Source organism: Sturnira hondurensis, unplaced genomic scaffold, assembly GCF_014824575.4.
Source record: "Sturnira hondurensis isolate 20B ecotype Veracruz unplaced genomic scaffold, ASM1482457v3 Scaffold0022566, whole genome shotgun sequence".
Classification (NCBI taxonomy): domain Eukaryota; kingdom Metazoa; phylum Chordata; class Mammalia; order Chiroptera; family Phyllostomidae; genus Sturnira; species Sturnira hondurensis.
Genome location: NW_028095197.1, coordinates 16076895 through 16086664, shown reverse-complemented (window position 1 = coordinate 16086664; position 9770 = coordinate 16076895). Strand labels below are relative to the sequence as shown.

The 9770-nt window shown below is 37.6% G+C and overlaps 1 long non-coding RNA gene across 2 annotated transcripts in view; it reads left to right on the top strand.

Moving 5' to 3' along the window:
* The first annotated feature begins 273 nt into the window (after nucleotides 1-273).
* LOC118979651 (uncharacterized) overlaps nucleotides 274-9770 on the top strand; it is a 90056-nt gene continuing 80559 nt past the window's right edge. For both annotated transcript variants that reach the window (XR_005064959.1, XR_005064960.1), the window contains exons 1-2: nucleotides 274-432; nucleotides 1789-1894. This is a non-coding gene — a long non-coding RNA (uncharacterized LOC118979651). The remainder of the gene's footprint in view (nucleotides 433-1788; nucleotides 1895-9770) is intronic.

Below are 9770 nucleotides of genomic sequence, written 5' to 3'. Positions count from 1 at the left end.
AGAGCATTGCATACATAAAAGCATTCTGTAAACCTTAAATCTTTATGGAAATGTTAGTTACTGCTATTGTGGGTGGTTAGAAAAATGTGCTTGTTAGTTTTGTCTGGCTGGTCAGCCATCCAGGGCTTTTCTAATGAGGCAATGAACCCAACAGGGGTGAGGGGATGAGCTGCCAAGCCTTTCACATCAACTTTGTGTGCACTAATTAAACATCATGCCTGGATAAATGGCCCAGGATGACAAAGTCCACAGCTTCTCACAGATGGTTCCAGGAAGTTGCATGGTTGGCTGGAGAGGATTTGGTCATGAATAAGATGCAACCTCAAACCTCCTACACTGGCCCTGTGAGACCAGGTACATTAATCTTCCTATGTATCAGAAGCAAGCTGTGAAGTGAATGGCAGGTGGGCTCTGGAAATCAATTTCCCATTGGTGAGTATCCGCTAAATATGTGCTTATTTCATTATAATATACAAGGAGGGTGACATATACTGGGTGATAAGATCAAGCTCTAAGATATTGATTCATTATAAGGTGGGTTTTTTTTGAACCTATGCTGTTTATCTTGGCAAGCTTTCTTAAACATCCCTTGACCTTTTACAAGCTGGTTTATTTGCTAAGTTTGTTCTCTTTAGTCCTTTGTATTTAGTGGAACTTCTTTGGAATTTTCCTCTTACAAAATTTTACACTGGAGAGGAAAATATACATAGTCAAGTTCCCCAGAGGATAGAAATAGGTTTGCAAATTATGCAAGATACTGGTCATGCATACTATGTTACAATCTTAAGGCAACTCTAGAGTTTTAGAGGCAGCAAGTGTTCTACACAACACTGGACTAAATGTGGGAGATACTCTACTTTTTCTGTCTCAAGTTCTGCAAGTGTAGAAAAACCAATTTTTTGGTCAGCAGTTGCATGGCCAGCCAATGACAGATCTTTAATGTGGTGGTAAAGGTATATTCTCTTGTGGAGCATTTAAAAAATCAGAAGAGCAACAACTTCTTACAAGACTTGAATTTTTTAGTCACCCTGATAGGAATGTGTTCACTGACAGTTACAATAAAAATGAGACATCTACACTCTCTTACTAATGTGACCCAAGATCTGTGACCCCAATAGTTTCATTTCATTAAGTCTTTATAGCAAAGACTCAACTCCTAGTATAAGAAGACTATGATCTTATTTAGATTTCAAGCTCCTGTCCAGATCCAGTACCGGTATTTGGGGCATCTTTATTTACTTGGCACCAGGTTGAATGTTTTCACTTATATTGTCCTGCTAATGCTTAAAACAAACCGTACTGTTCTACAAACAGAGACACTGACCCTCCCACCCCCTCAAAAATTTAATTGATTTGCTCAAAGTAGGAGCTTGGATGGAAACCAGGGGTTTCAAATGGACAGTTTTATGTTCTTTCATTGGTGATTTGGTATAACTGACCTCTGTTGTTCCTAAGACATGAGATGTTGAGCAATGAAGAAACCACCAAGCCATTCTGATTAATCTTGTCCATTCATGAGTCAGCTTGTGGCCATCCTTAGTAGTCTGTACCCTTTTTTTGCCCAGCATTTAGATTGAGGGTGATGAGGCATAGGGTTCTCTAATAACACCTCTGCCCATAAATTCTTTACATCTAACCAAAGTAAATGGTGAACTGTTTTTTAAAATGTTGGTGGTTGATCATTCAATTGCTTCAAATAACTGGCCTAAGGCGAATAATTAAGATAGAATTAGAATCATTGCAAGCTCTTTTAGAGATATCTTTTACACTAAACCTTTCTTGTCCTAGAAGAGTCATACAAAGTCATTATGGATCTGGGAACCAATAAAGAGTTTAGACTTATCAGTGGAGAAGAATCCCTCCTACCTGCAAAAACCTGAGAGGAAAGCAAATGGTAAGAGGGTAGATGGGCCTTTGGACCTTGATTTCTGTAATAAATAGATGGGCTTCTTGGTCAATGTGTAGGTAGTTACTTTCTGAAGATGAACTTATTCTTGCTTTATAAAAAATAGACAATTTGGTTCTCCAACATTTTATGGCTGAGCAACATGGAGGTGAATTATGTGTAATAAGAGGGCATAGCTTCTGTCTATCATCAAGAGTTAATAACGGCCTCACAGTCTAAGAAACTTGTTTCTTTTGATTTGTTAAGGGCAATAGGACACTTCCTCTGTATTAGAATGACTTAACCATGGCTACATTTTGTGGAATAAAAATGTGGTGGAAGGTGAAGAGCTCTAGGATGGCTTGGGGACCTTATTTTAAGAGGCCATGTGACATGGATTAACTCTTCACTTTATTTCAGAAGAGTGAATACCAGGGAAACGAATGCAATAGACTAAGAAGAGTGCATGTTGAACTCCTCTCCTTGGAATCATTCCCAGAACTTTCCCTGCTCACTATTTTCTGATGACTCCCAAATTTATATCTTTAGCTCAGAGCTTTGCAATGAACTCCAGACACAACTTTCAACTCCCTGTTCAACACTTTGACTAGAATGTCTTGCGCACACATACTACTTATCTGACCGACAAAATCTACTATGCCACTCTGTCTTATTGTCTTTCTAAGTCTAGCTAGAATTATTCCAGACTTTTCCATCTCTCTTGTTCCCCACATTTGATCAATCATTATGCCATGTTAATCCTACCTTAGAAATATCCCTCAAATCTAATTCTGACACTTTATTTCCCACCTATTCCCATTTTTGGGGGGATTTTCTTTGCCAGAATTATCACAAACATTTCCCGCTGATATCCCTGCTTCTGACTTTCTTATCTCCAATCTCTTATATACTCTCCTGCCAGAATTTTCTTCCTACAAAATGCCATCATGTAGCTTTCCCATTTAAAGACCTCCATCATCTTCTCCTTGCCAGTGGGGTGAAGTTCGAACTCATTTGTTCCTATGGTTTATAAGGTCTTCGAAATCTGGACCCAGCTTATCTTTCCAGTCTCATCACTTCCCAACCCCCTCAACCACATGTTCTACATGATCACCAAACTGAACCGTCTTGTTTCCGTAACACACAGTGTGCTTTCTTTATTCTGCTGGTTTGCATAGCTTCTCCCTCTGCTTAGAATCCCCTCTCTTTTTCCCAGAGGGCTCCTAGTCATCTTTAAAAACCACACAGTGACCAATAACAAGTATATTTTTTGACCATTTATTCTGTTTCAGGCACTATGCTAAGTACTTTGCAGGTACTATCTTGATTAATTTTTTTTAAACCCCAAGATGTGAGCACTATCACATTTTAAGGAGGAGTTAATTGAGATTTAGAAAGCTTGGGTAATTACCAAATTTACACAGGGTATCTAGGCTGAGGAACTCCGGAACTCATACTCATCTCTGCAGCAGAGAGCTTGAAAAATTAAGTGAATGAATGAATAATGAACAAATAGTAATAGGAAGATTGTGACCTTTGCTTTTGGTGAAGCCATAGCATGAAGTATATGTTCCTTGCTCTTAGAGGGAGAGCTACCAGCCCCCTTTTTGCACTGAGAATTGTAAATTTGTTATTAGTAAACCTCTTTTTTTAAAAGATTTTATTTATTTATCTTTAGAGGGGAAGGGAAGGAGAGAAGGATCAATGTATGGTTGCTTCTTGTGAGTCCCCTGCTGGGAACTGGACTGCAACCCAGGCATGTGCCCTGACTGGGGATCGAACCGCGATCATGTGGTTCTCAGGCTCGCACTCAATCCACTGAGCTACGCCAGCCAGGGCTGTTATTAGTAAACCTCTTATCCAAGGATTCTGTGATTATCACCATAACCCACCCCAGGCAAGCTTAATAAGGTCTTCCACTGTGTTCCCATAAACTCATGCTTACACTTCTGTTGATGGATTGAATTATCAATATTGGCTCAAGTGTCTGTCTTCCTCTCACTAAACAATGAGCTCCTAGAGGAGCAAGAACATCTTGTTCCTCTGTGTAACTGCTGCAGTACCCAACATGGTATTTGGTACAAAATAATTATACGATATGTATTTCTGGAATGAATGAATGAATACTTTAAACACCCTTACTTTGGTCTAGAAGTAAATATGCCATAGATGTTATAATGCATAAACACATCTGTTCATATTTCCACTTAATGAGCTTAGACCTCATAGTGAATGGAAGCTATGATTCTAATGTTCCTATGTCTCTCCCAGTTGCTGTGTATCTTTTCTAGTGAGAGCATCTTTTCTAGTGAGAGCATCTTGCCATACTGATTTTATATCAAGACTTTAAAGCATAGTTTATTTTTTTAAATAAATTAATGGCCTCTAAACACACACTAAAGATTTTCTCTGGTGCTCAATTAAAGTATTGGTGATCCTTTCTATTCCTAGAGGAAAAACTTTTTTTTCTTTTGTGGGAATGGGGGGGCTTCTAGAATTGTTGAGAATAGTACATAAAACTTTATGGATATATTAAGGGATTTGGGAAGAAATTTTCTCACTACATTAATTTTTTTAACCTAAAACCAACACTGGATACTAACCTTCAAATAAGACGTGACTTTAGGCCTACTGAGTGGTGGGTAGAGTATTGATGTAATAACTCAAGAAGATGACATTGAAGTTCCAACTTGACTTTTAGATTTCTCCCACTAATTTATAACCAAAAGTGATTCTGTGAGTTTGTCTTTCTTAGCTGTGTGATTGGTATGCCATCTCTGCCAATCTGCCAAGGCAGATGCTAGCCGCCTTGGCCAAGCTGAAACTACTGAGCCAAATACTAGCCATCAGGGAGGGCTGGCAATACTGTGGGAGTATGTGTAGGGTAGACGGGATACCAAAATTCATACTAAGGGAAAGAGCAAAAATAGGGTGATCGTTTGGAACAGTGATCAGGGCTTAAGTCAAGATTAGTATAGCAAAAGAGGGATTCTAGATTTTCTAGTGACAGTCATAATCTTGGGCTTGGCATTAAAATGAGAAAGGTAAAAGTTGACAGGAGCATACTGGCATATGAAGTATATGAGCTTTGGTGAAGGCCCAGTCAGTTCAGAATGGTTTTCTTGGAAAATATTTACATAACTTAAATATAAATGAGTCATGTTAGACCTGCTTCTGACAAAACATAAAATGGCTCAATAAGTGCAATTCACTGCCTCCACATATACCCCAAACCACTACAAATTTAACTCTAAAGGACTAGAATATAATGTTGATCTTTACTATCTCTTCTTGAGTTGTTAGTCACGAAGTTTATACATTATATAAAAAAATATTTTAAAATTTGTCTTCACTCATCCATCTGTCTAAAGACATTAAAACATTTCCCCTCTTTCTGTTTCTATTTAAATCTCTGCTTTTCTCTCCTGCTTTGACTTTTTCCCCATGTTCCTTGCTCTTTACCCTCCATTTTCTTTTTCCAAGTCACAACGATGCTCCTTTTCCTATTTGGGGAATATTTCTCCCACTTACTGGCCCAGAGCATGAGTCTGATGAATGAAATTCTCCATCTCCTTGCAGATATCTACATTTGCACTCCTTTTTGAAGATTCAGTGAAGCCCTAACTTCATCTCTGTTAAGATAGATCTAATTCTTCAAAGCTATCCAGATACTGGAAAATTTTATGGTAAAAAGAATTTCCAAAGAGAAAGTACATAACCTGAAATGGCCTTTCACAAATGATAGTTGCTTCATCAAAGATCAGCTCTTGACCAACATGGTCAAGGTTAGGCTTTGCAAAGTTCCCACCACTGGCAAGAACATCCAGAACCTGATTGTCCAAAGATACTGTGTATGGTGCTACTGAAGAATTTGTGGTTGCAGTTCCATTGTCCACACTGCCCAGTGATTAGGCAATAGTGACGTGAAGGGCATGGCTAAATGGCAGTGCTGGCTTGAGGACACTAGTTGTCTGTCTATTGAAAGCTGTTATTTTTTTTCCTTTGGAGTCAAAGATTATTTCTAGCATGTGAATGAACTGGTGAAAAGGCAAAATTCAACAGTCATCCCCATCTTCCTCCCCTGATTCCACCACCCCTCGGCTTTGTCCATGTGTCCTTTATAGTTGTTCTGGAAAACCCTTCACCCTTTCCCCTCCCATTATCCCCTCCCAACTCCCCTCTCCTCTGGTTACTGTCTGTTTGTTCTTAATTTCAATGTCTATGATTATATTTTGCTTGCTTGTTTGTTTTGTTGATTAGGTTCAACTTAAAGGTGAGATCATATGGTATTAGTCTGCCACAGCCTAGCTTATCTCACTTAGCATAATGCTCTCCAGTTCCATGCTGTTGCAGAGGGTAGGAGCTCCTTCTTTTTTTCTGCTGTGTAGTATTCCATTGTGTAAATGTACTGTAGTTTTTTAATCCATTCGTTTATTGATGGGGTTGGGGGGAATGGAGGGGGAGGAAAGGCAGACAACTGCACTTGAACAACAATAAAATGTTAAAAAATTGGAAAAAAAACAAAATGAATGACATAGGCTCACATAGTATTCAGAGAATCCTTTGGGAAGTTTTCTGTCAATGTCTTAAAGTTGGGATATTCAAATGATATTAATGATATTGCAAGTGAGAACAATATAAAATAATAAAAATAATTTGAAAATATCTACTAAAAGTCTTAAAAATGATCATCAATTTAATTTCTGAGTGTCTATCCAATAAAATAAGCCTAAATAATAAAAAATAAAAACTTTATGCATGAAGATGTCAATTGCAATAATCTTTATACTATAGATCAATGGTTAAAAGTTTAAAGGACTATTCTGTTAAGAAAAATCTTATGCACATCATGATAATTGTGCTGAAAACATAATTAAGCAGCCATTAACATGGTACTGGTAATGCCTATGTTATAATGTTCAATGTAAGAGATACATTGAAAACTAAGACATAAATTTACATTTCCTGTATGATGAAAACTTTATAATATATATGTATATATGTATGATATATACACACATATATCCATATGAATATATGTGTGCATATATATATGTGTGTGTATATATATATGCAGATTAACGAAAGCAAGTTGTTAGTTGTAGTTCCCTTGGGATGCTGCTGGAACTGTGAGTTTTCCTCATTTTTCTACTTTTATATATTTAATATTTCCCTATAAAGACCATGCACTTATTTTATAATAATAAGGTAATAATAAGGTAATTTTATAATTGTAAGGGTTTATAAAATATTTCAATATAATTCTAAATGGAACAGCAGCCTTGGGCACTGAAGTCTATTGTTATAAACTAAAGTTTCTTTTTTTTGGTGGGGGTTTGTTCCCTTTGTAATGACACCTCACAACGCAATTTCCAGCATCATCAGCTGTGAGATTGTTGTAATCTCAAGGAATGCATGCATGGTCTTAACAACCATGGCAACAGACTTTGAAAAAAGTTAAATGGAATGTGTCTGATTAAGGCTCTACTGCAACTCAGTTCAATTTGAATCTTCCTCTCCCGGTGGAGGATGCAGTTCTGTTGCTCACTCTCAGGCAGATGCGTGGTGGCACCACTAGAAGAGAATTGCCACTTACTGCCTGGATGGCGTTAGCTGTCACCTCTTTTTTGGAACCTCAGTTTCCCTCTCTTTAAAGCGAGGATGTAATACTTACATCAGAGAGCTGTTGACTAGAGCCAACAAGGCAATTAATGCACAGAAAAGTGCTGTGCACACACTGGGGAGGAAGTTCAGTATTTAGGGAAATCACCTGACATGGTGTTGAGCAAAACTGACTTTCCCTGGCTCGGCTGGTTACTATGTCCTCCGTTGTCAGAAGATGACCCAACACTCTGGATCTTTCCTTGAGTCATTTGCAAAATGAGGGTAATGGTACTCACCTTGAGCGTTATTATAAGGGCTGGAAATGATATTGGTTTAAAAATGTCTCATAGGAAGCCCTTAGAATTAGTAACCACTATTTTAAAGTATTTATCAAAAGCAACCTGACCTATATTTCCTGAATGTGCTCCAACCCTTGGCATTCATTATATTTGAATAATCAAGAACTCTTGATGACAGGTTATGGGCACCGCTAACAGTGTTTCTGGATTCCTGTGTAATGGATTCCGAAGTGCATGCTTGGCTAAGGTTACCCTTTCTTTAAGAGAATTTGCACTTCACCTTGTTAAATTTGTGAGTGGAGTTTTAATGTGAGTCTCTGAAACTCGGTAGGGTTTGCTATATCTGAAATTAAGTATAGGGATCCTGGGATGGGTGCTTTTCTTGCTCTGGTTAGTTAGTTATTTAACAACTTTTGTTTATGCTTTGTAGAAAGTATTTATTTCTGGTGGAAGCTCTTTCCTTGGCTTCTGAGAGACTTAATCATACAGTCTTGTTGATAATATAGGGATTATCCCTGGGCTGTTAAAAATGACCATACTGTTTCAATTCCATGAGGATTCATTGTTTTCAAACAAAATAATCTTGAATTATATGTATTAACAAATTCCCAAATCTGCAGTGTTAAGGCAGAGAGACCTCTGTGATGCAAATAGCTATGCCTTCAGCAGGATATTGATTTTATTTGTATAATACCAATCTGTAAACAATGACTAATGGCTAGAAGACAAGCTTCCCTTTTAATATACTGGCCATTTAATTTTATATCCTCATTTTAGATAAGGCAGACTCTATGAGAATTCTTACCATCTGGAAGTCCTCTCTCTGGTTGGTTTCTGATTGAATGAAAGCACCCCAGCACATGAGTTCTGTGCAGATAGATGATTGACAAGGACTCCGCAGTACAGTCCAGGTTACCATCTAAGCAAAGAATGTACCCAGTTTCAGGGTGATGTCAGGATTAATTTGCTTACTGAAACACTTTTAAAATGGATTTGCAATGCGTCTTGTTCAGTTTTCTCCATTTTAATGAGAACTTGTTATTAAAGTGGCAGGATTTGAAGCCACAGAAAAGAAGCTCTGACCATGATTCTAACACTGAAATATATTATATTCAAGAACTGCATCACTACATAATTGATCCCCTGTCTGTAATGTGCATAAAGAAACCTCCAAAGAGCAACAAAGGCAGAAAAATTTAAGCATTTTCCTCTAGGGTTTTTCTCCCTTATCTAGCATACACCAGAACAGTCAATGAATTCTGGATGCCTTGTTGGCTCCAAAACAAGGATTTTCATCCAACTAAAAGCAAATGTTCTATTTTGAAATTTGGACGGAAAGTTATTGGTATGAAAGTGTATGAGAAGAGAGAATGACACCAATCTCCTTGATGAGCAATGCAGGGCTTCTCAAATGTTTTTCAGGTGGCAGAGAACACAGCAGCCATGGAGCTCATTTCAGAACATTATGAAATAATGATCCATTGATTTCCATTATCGACATCAGGCATAACTCTACCGTCAGGAACACTGATGGCAAAATAATAATAATTTCAAATGTAATAATAGTAACAGCTAACATTTGTTGATAAATTAATTAGAGCCTGACACATACTAAGTTCTCAATAACTGTTAGTTATTATTATCATAATTATATTGTCATCAATGTTCCTGATGGTGGGATTTTTCTACTGTACTTTATGTATATATGTGTATAGGTAAAGAAACTGAGGTACTGAGAGGTTAAACAACTTACCCTAGGAAGAACATGCAGTTCTTAAGTGGCGAGGCAGAGATGTGAACCCAGGCAGAACGGCTCCAAAGCCAGAGTTCCCACCTCCACGAGTACTTGTTCATGAAAGAGCAAAAACGCAAAATAGAAAAACTAAGAGTATAGACTGTTGCTCATTTTCCCCATTAATATTTACTTGCAACTTGTTATTGTTTTGTTGTCAACTAGTGAAAATTTGAGTAAAAAGCTTTTA